Raw genomic sequence first — 8,435 nt, 5'->3', positions numbered from 1 at the left:
CCAAAGTGGCCCGATCGACCTGGGCATGGTAACATGGTGCGGTGTGGCAACCAACCCATTAAGAAACTAGACAGTTTCTTTGCCAGCCCACTCCTGAAACAGGAGAGGTCAAAAAAGTCAAGATGGAGGCCACAGTCTCCCCCTCAAAGCCCTGCCTATAAACCAGGGTGGTTGTGGCAGCCGTCTTGACTTTGTGAACTCCCTTCCTGTGACACCCCCCCCCCGCCCTGAAAGTTTCACAAAGTATTTCTCGCCAAGACCAAGTTAACCACCCTTTCTCTCTGAATGGAACATACATTAAATCTTCCTCCTGCTTTCCCACTTGCATCTGCTCAAAACTTGGAGGGGCTTTGCATAATCTGTCCGTAGGTGACTGAAACAAGGTTGGAAAACTGAAATGTTCAGAGTGTGTTGCCTGGTTTTTTTCTTTTTCCCCCTTTCCTCTTCTCCTGCCAATTGTCTGTTTGACCTAGCAGCTTCAAAGCCCAGTCACGCAACACCAGCCTAGCGCCGTATCTCCCTTCCAAGAGATTTACTACTCCTTCAGCTGACGCCCCTTCCTCAGACGCAGCCCAAGGGCCATTAAATCTGCAGAGCCCATTCTGAGATTGGGAGGAGCGTCCGTTGGCCTTTTATAATTTATAGGCTTTCAAGTGTTTTTAAGGAATTGAGCCTCTCTGTCCCAGGATTTGAATTTCATAGGGCAATATGAAAATGATTAAAGGAGAATTCCTCGGAATGTGGTTTGCATTCTGGTGCATGGAGGCGGCAGATGCGACGGATCAAATCCGACCCCAGCAGATTACTTAATCCTTCCCAGGGCAAGCCACACAGCCAAGCTGCAGCTGGCTGCAGTTGCAAAAACCCTGTGGTTACAACTGTGTGCCAGCTTAATACTGGAGCTGTGGCGGCTTTCAAAACACCCAACAGAGTGCTTTGGCACTTCCTATTTGTCTTTTCTTTGATCCTGATATTTCAGGCTGCAAAGATTTAAACTATCTCCCCGTTTTGTCAAACTGCTCACCAGGCAGGCTGGGAAGTTTGAAAGCTGGGGCACTAACACCCTTTGGGAAGTACACAGGGGGCCCAGTGTGTTATGCACAGCCAGCTCCTTGTACCCGATTTATACTACGGCTTAGATGCCGTAGTGTGTAATCAGCCCCTGTTTGGGATGTCCTGCACGTATAAATTGATATCTGTCTCAGAAATTCTTACACCACTTTTTGATTGGCTGCAATGATCTGAAGAAAGCCGTTGCTTTACAGGCCAAGGAAAGAATTGGGAAGACACACATTCCCAGCCAGGGCAGAGAATTCTTATTTGCATCTTTACTTGCTGTTCTTAAATTATTGCTTTGCCATCTTTGGCCAGTTGACCAGATCTTTGATTTCTCCCCATCTATCTTTTGTATAGAACATTCTAGGATGTTGCAACGGTTTTATGAATGCATGGGACCCTCAAATGCAATTACAGTGGGTGACTCTCCATATCTTTCTAAGGAATGGCTAGGACATCAACACAGCATTTGACTTCCTGCTTAAAAATGGCACGCACGGCTGGCATTGGATGGATGGAGGAAGGATACATTAGGAATGCCCCCTTCCCTACTTGCTCTTGTGCTTAAGCCCACTGATCGTCGCAAAGCAAAGTACTTTTTCACTGACTAATTGCAATGGAAATAGGAACCATCAACTAGAAATTCAACTAGGGGTGGGGGGAGCCTTGAACATGAACTCCATCAAAAAATCCCATAGAGGTGCAAGAGGAAGCCAGGACTTTCTAAATAATAATGTAACAAGCACATCCTCTGCATGGTCAGATAATCTTATCTCACGATGTTCTGGAAAGACCTTACTAAGGAGATGCCAAAATACAAAAACAATAGCCTCGATATAATAATAATTAGAGATGCATCTTACACCAGTTGTCTGCATATGTTAGACACTAAATCCTTGGCTTAGGATAAAAGAAGATGGGAAATGTGGGTCAGATTTCTCCGCCTCGCCCATACAAATACCTCTGAAACTTTTGAGAGGCCCCAGGCAGCACATGTCTGCTCTTCGGCTGCAAATCAATTGGATCAATATAGCAGGCAGGGGCCATATGGATTGGTGCCACATGCGCAACCCTTGTAAACCAGAAATCAATTAATGGCAGTTGTTGGTCCCTAACACAGTCTTCTGTGGTGACAGAGAGCGCCTTGTGAATGTTCTCCAAAGGCTTGCAGGGCATCATAAAATGTAAGGGTGGGAAAGAACCTTGGAGATCATCCAGTCCACCCCTTTGCCCGGTGCAGGATTCTATTACTGTGGCATCCCCAACAGATAGCTATCCAGCCTCTAGTTGGTAGAAAGGCCCATTCAATCACCAGCATTCCTGAACCTGGTGGTTACCCGGTATGGCTACATTCACAACCCAACTGGATCATCAGGGAAATCTTTCTTCAACTCTGCAAATAGAGAGGGCACTTCGCTTTGTGGAAAGGCAGCACAAACACATAGAAGGTATAGATGACATCCCAGCGAACCACAGCACCACCCCTATATGTTGCCAGTAAGACCCACAACTCACTGTATGCGCTGCCAACAGCCCCGTGGCTCTCCTCTATCTACGTTTAGCCAACTACCAAAGTTTATTTTATTTATGCTGGCTTTTCCTAGATTCCAGTTTCGTTTTGTATATTGTTGCTGTTATAACTGATTTCCTCTTGCCGATCGCTGTGATTTTGGGCTGCTTGTGATATCCGGTATCAGTCTGAGAGTTTTGCTTTTTAAATGGCCTCGTGGGCTTTGCAAGGAGGGGCAGGAGATGAGTGAGTTTGGAGCACTAATAGTGAATGTGTTGGTCGAGCATGGGCCCTCTATACTCAAAACCAAATAGGAGAGGTGGATCAGTAGGTTGCCCCAGCTTTTGTGAAAATGGGGGGGGGGGAACGCTGAAAGGATCGGGAGGGATCCAAACGTACCAAATAAGGACTGGGCCCATTCAGCGGATAGAGAATGCCAATAGGAAAGAAACGGGAACCCAGTGCATAAAGGAAGCGTTTTTTCATTTGGCTGAGCATTTTAGAGGCTTTTAATAAGGGTGAAGATTGTATCAGCTTGATCCACTTTAGCTGAACCACAACAAAATCTTTCTCTTAAAAAAGGCTTTCAGTATAATGGATTTTAAAAAGAAAAGAAACGGTGGTATAGTTGTGCTTTTTACACCCTTAACACGAAACCAAAGTCTGAAGTTTTGTTGTTTAAAGTCTCTTTTGGAGTGGAAGGAAGGAAGGAAGGACATAATGAGTTATTTTTTTAAGCCCATTGTTATCCTGGATTATATCATTGGATGTCCTGACCTAGTTTATTTTAAAGGGAGATGATAGATAGATAGATAGATAGATAGATAGATAGGGATAGACTGCCTGCCTGCCTGCCTGCCTGCCATCATGGCATTTATTCTTTGCACAACCTCAGAAATTTCACATCCATGGCAATTACTTCAAAGCTCAACTTTTTAAAAGAAAGCACAGGACACTCTTGTGCATTTTTTAAAAAAGGAGGGAGGAGATTAAATGTGATGTGGAAAGCGCACTGGTGCACACTGATGGCCACAGAAATCCTTTCCTTCCTTTGACAGATCTGTGGATCCAGGGAAGACCTCTCTGGAGGCCTGGCACCACCGAGTGTGCCAAGCAAAGCTTTGCCTTGCAAGGGCACAGCAAGGTAAAGCTTCAGTCACGAGGAGTGCCAGCCAGCAGCCCACTGCAGGTTCCCTGTTGCAGCCTGCCCGCCTCGTTCTGTGACCAACAGCCTTGCTTGGCAATCAGCCAGAGGCCTCCTCCACTAGCCAGCCAGCCAGCCTCCTTCGGCAGGTTCCTCCTGCCCTCTTTAACTTCCCCACCTCTCTCAGAGAACCCTGCATGGAATGGAAAGAGGTTCTCTGCTTAAGCTGTCCAAGCCACTGGATAATTTTAAGCATGCACAGACATCTGCTGTCACAGACATCATGCACAAGGATGAGACAGCGCCAGGAGGAGTAGAAAAGCAAGGCAGTGTGGAGTAACGGTTATGGGTTTGGGTTACCGCTGGAAACACTCAAGTCCACTCTAAGCCACAGAAGCTCCCTGGGCAGCTTTGCCCAGTCAAGGAAGGAAGGCAGCTTTGCCCAGGAAGGAAGGGAGGAAGGGAGGAAGGGAGGAAGGGAGGAAGGGAGGAAGGGAGGAAGGGAGGAAGGGAGGAAGTCTCTCAATCAACCTACCTTGCAGGGTTGTTGCTATGGGGAAGGGGGAAGGAGCAAATGCTCTATAGGCAGGTGTGAGCATCCAGAGCAGCGTTTCTCAACCTTGGCAACTTTAAAACATGTGGACTTCAACTCCTAGAATTCATTGTGGCTGGGGAATTCTGGGAGTTGAAATCCACACATCTTAAAGTTGCCAAGGGTGAGAAACACTGCCCTAGAGGGTATAACTCCAGCAAATTTTTAAAAATAGGGGTGCAGGATGCTGCCTCTAGGAACACCACTTGGAATTCCAAGGCTGGGATTCCTTTGTAGAATCCCTGTTTCAGATAGAGAAGGTTCCAGGGTTAATGGGCAGCCTCTCCAGTAGAGCTGGAAAAATGCCACGCTTAAAATCTTAGAAATACATTCCTAATGTAGACCAGGAGTAGGCATTTCTTTTTTTTAAGGATAGCGTTCTAGTTTAGAAGTCCCCAGATTCAGTCGCTGGCCTCTCCAGCTAGATCTTGAAAGACTCCTGTCTAAAGCCTGGCTAGCAGTCAACGTTGGAGTTCTAGATTCAATGAACTAGGATTAGATTCAAATGCTGTCTTTCCAAGACACTGTCCTGTTGCCATTAAACTCTACCAAGAGCTTCTTCCTTTTCCCCCTGCCAGAAAGGGAAGTGGAAATGCACAATTCACTCCTCGAAGTAGGACAGTCTGGGTCAGCCTGAAGGAGCAGGCCTGCAGACACAGTCAGCCAAGAGAGCAGATAGTCCATCTGAAACAGCAGGACCTTGGACAGCTCCAGGCCAACAGTGGTGCCAACAAGGCCTGGAACCCAATGGAGGCTTCAACCATCCTCTTATCATTGGCCTTGTCTTCTTTTTGCTGAACAGGGAAGGCACATTTCTGGCCTGAAAAAGCTCATTCACCTAGATAGATCTGATCAGATTTGCTAGTCCAAGGTGGGACTTAAGTGGTGATGTTAGTGGGACTTCTGAAGCTTCTGGCCCAGGAAATGCTGGTTGAAAGAGGTCTATCTGGGCAAGATGGGGATTAAACTCAATTTCTGGGGCCTTTATTAGTTTCATGGCCCATGTTACCAAACTACGGGGCTTCTTATGCCTTAGGGGAACCTCCTGTTCAGAATCTATGTCCTAATCATTGCTTGAAGATCTGGACAAGGTAGCAATACATTTGCAAGGGGAAGCATATGAGATACATTGTAATTTCCCATGATCACATCTGGCAGGTAATCTAGATCTGAATTCAACACGTGCTTCCCTTGATCAAGTACTCTGGTGAGGTTTAGTGAATATGTGAGAATGAAAGGTACATGTGTCTACCTTATCTATTTTGTAATCAAAAATCTGGGAGGTTAACAAAGAATTCTTTGCATGCTGCGTATCATTTACTGTGAGTCACTTGCCCATCCAAGTTCCTAGAAACATTGATTTCTCACTGAAAGGTACCCGAGGGTGTTCCTGGCATAAACTATGGACCCTTGACCAAGGCTGCATCCCACAACGTGTGCCTCAGTGGGTGATTCAAGAAAACAGATTGACTATAAGTGAAATATAACAGACCCAGATCACTGATGACACAAGCATGTTCTTTGATGTCTACAAAATACAATACCCTTGATTTAAACAAATGCCATATTTCCCTGGATTGCAGAATTCAGTTATCAGCTTGCTTTTAAATATATATACAAAAGTTGTGCTTTATGTACTAGCTGTATCTCACCTTTTTTTCTGTCTTGTGTGGGACAGGGAAAAAAAGATAACTGTATTTGAAAGCTTTGTTTGGAGAATCTGATCAATTTAATGTTGCCTTCTTTTAAGATCTACTTACCTTTAATAGCTCCTGCCAACCTAGCAGTTCAAAAACATGCAAATGTGAGTAGATTAATAGGTACCACTTTGGTGGGCAGGTAACGGCGTTCCGTTTAGTCATGCCGCCACATGACCACGGAGGAAGTGTCTTCGGACAAACGCCGGCTCTTTGGCTTTGAAACGGAAATAAGCAGCACCCCCTAGAGTCGGACATGACTGGACTTCATGTCAAGGGAAACCTTTACCTTTACCTTTTACCTTTAATAGGCTCTGCTTGGAAATTTGCAAATGAATGGCTATATAAATGGATTTACATAGCTTCATGCTAAAGGGAAGGGAATAAATTCCTTCTTACATAAATTACCTTTCAGTTACAAGCTAATCCATTAGGGAGAAAGTTTCAAACCCAGAATTTCAAAGAGATGTTCACAAAAAGCATTTACAAGTGCGGTCATCCATTTACATTTCAAACTACTACCACACCTGGACATTTTTTATTAAGAAATTGTCTGTCGATTGACAAAAGTGTAATCCACTGATCAGTTTTCTAAGACAAAATCCACTGGCATGATTGGATAGAAGAGCTTATTTTGTTAAATGGATCTTCCTATAAAATTGCCTTGCTACTTTATTCAACTCTAGGAATGGGTTGTGTCTATTATAAAGCCAAAATACATGCCTACACAGATCTACAAACAATCCACCATAAGCATGATGATTCTGTTATTATAAAAGTATTTGTTGTCTGCTATTATGTGAGCCCTGATTGATTTTATTTGAAAGTCTTATAGCATTTGGAAGAGAGACTTACAAATAATTATGATTCATTATTATAATAACCAAATCAGAAATGTATAAGTAGGTCAAACAATAATGCTTGCTCACCAGAAAACAATCACCACTGTCTTTCTTCTTCTCTTAAGTGAATAAAAATATTCTCCAAGACTCAAATAAATCTGTACTTACAGGAATATTAAATGTTGACTTTACTTCATAGAAAGCATTCATCTAAATGGGATTTGATTTGTTTGTTCTGTTTTCCTTGAGAAACTTGGTATGCTGATAGACAACAAATTGGGAAAAGAGAGAATTAGTGTGGTAATGGGATGCAGCCGTCTCAGGCTGTCCAGTGAGATTATCTGATGCCTAATTATGGACAGATTGTGATTAATGTGATTACGGATTGGATATTAATCTGATTCTGGATTGATCTTGTAATGTTTTGTCTGTTCCAAATGGTTAATTGGATCTGGGATGGTAGCAATGCAGTCTGAACCAGATTTTGCCCCACCACTTGATGAAAGATCTTTCGAACGAGTTGGAACTGGGAGAGCTGTCCTATTTAAAAAGATCACAAAAAGAATCGTAGGGTTTTGCTCTTAAATAAATCACAGCCTCTTTCTTCTTCTTTTTATACAGTACATACACACTAATAATTGCGCTAACAAGATTGCATCAAAGGTCTCCACATGGCCAAAAAAAGAAAGAAAGGAAGAACTAAGTAGGAATGGTACTTTTCAAAGGACAAATACCACCAGAAGCAGATAAATGGAGGACAGCTAGATTGTAAAATCATAGAATCCTCAGAGATTCTGGGAAACCACCTACTCTCAAACCTGCTTGATATAGAAGTCAAGAGTAGAGTGTTCCCAAAAGATGGTAGCCCAATCTCTGGTTGAAGGCCTTCCATGATCAAGAAACCAATGGTAATTTAGGTAACTGTTCCCTTCCAAAAATGCTTCTGATGTCCCCATGTTTTTCTACATTTCAACTGGATCTTCCCTGCTCTGGCACCATCCATGTACATCTAATTCTGCTGTCCAACAGGGATGGTCCAAAAAGTCAAGGTAGTGGCAACAATGGGGTGCTGGAAATCTTGCCCCTTTTTGTGTCTTACAGAGACTGCGTTTTCAAAGAGCTTCAGTCACATGGGCATGGCCGTCATTTTGACTTTTTCTGCAATATGTTCTTCAACATCCTGTGGCAGTTGCTCATAATTCTAACTCCAAGGAATTGGGTGGTAACTGTAGGCTTTGGGAGGGAGGGAGGGAGGGAGGGAGGGAGGGAGCAAGCTTGGGTATGTGTTCTGCTTTTGTAGAAGAAAAGCCATGTTAGTTTATGGTATCCCAAAACCAAAATGAGTTTTATAGCTCCTTTTCATACTAATGAATTTTATTTAAGGACATAAACTCTCATGAGCTGCAGCCCACTCCATCACACAACCTTGTGCCTTTCAGTAAAATTCACTCATCTGAAAAGGTGCTACAAAACCCCCCCTGTTCCGCCTTTGCGAAACCCAGAATATTTCTAGAATATAGCAAACCCAGGCCATCTGTCATATCAAGAGGCCCACCACTAGGCACAAAGGGCTCTCAGTGTGTTCTGTCAAACC

This window comes from Candoia aspera, chromosome 13, assembly GCF_035149785.1.
Source record: "Candoia aspera isolate rCanAsp1 chromosome 13, rCanAsp1.hap2, whole genome shotgun sequence".
Taxonomy (NCBI): domain Eukaryota; kingdom Metazoa; phylum Chordata; class Lepidosauria; order Squamata; family Boidae; genus Candoia; species Candoia aspera.
Note: the sequence above shows the minus strand (reverse complement) of the source record.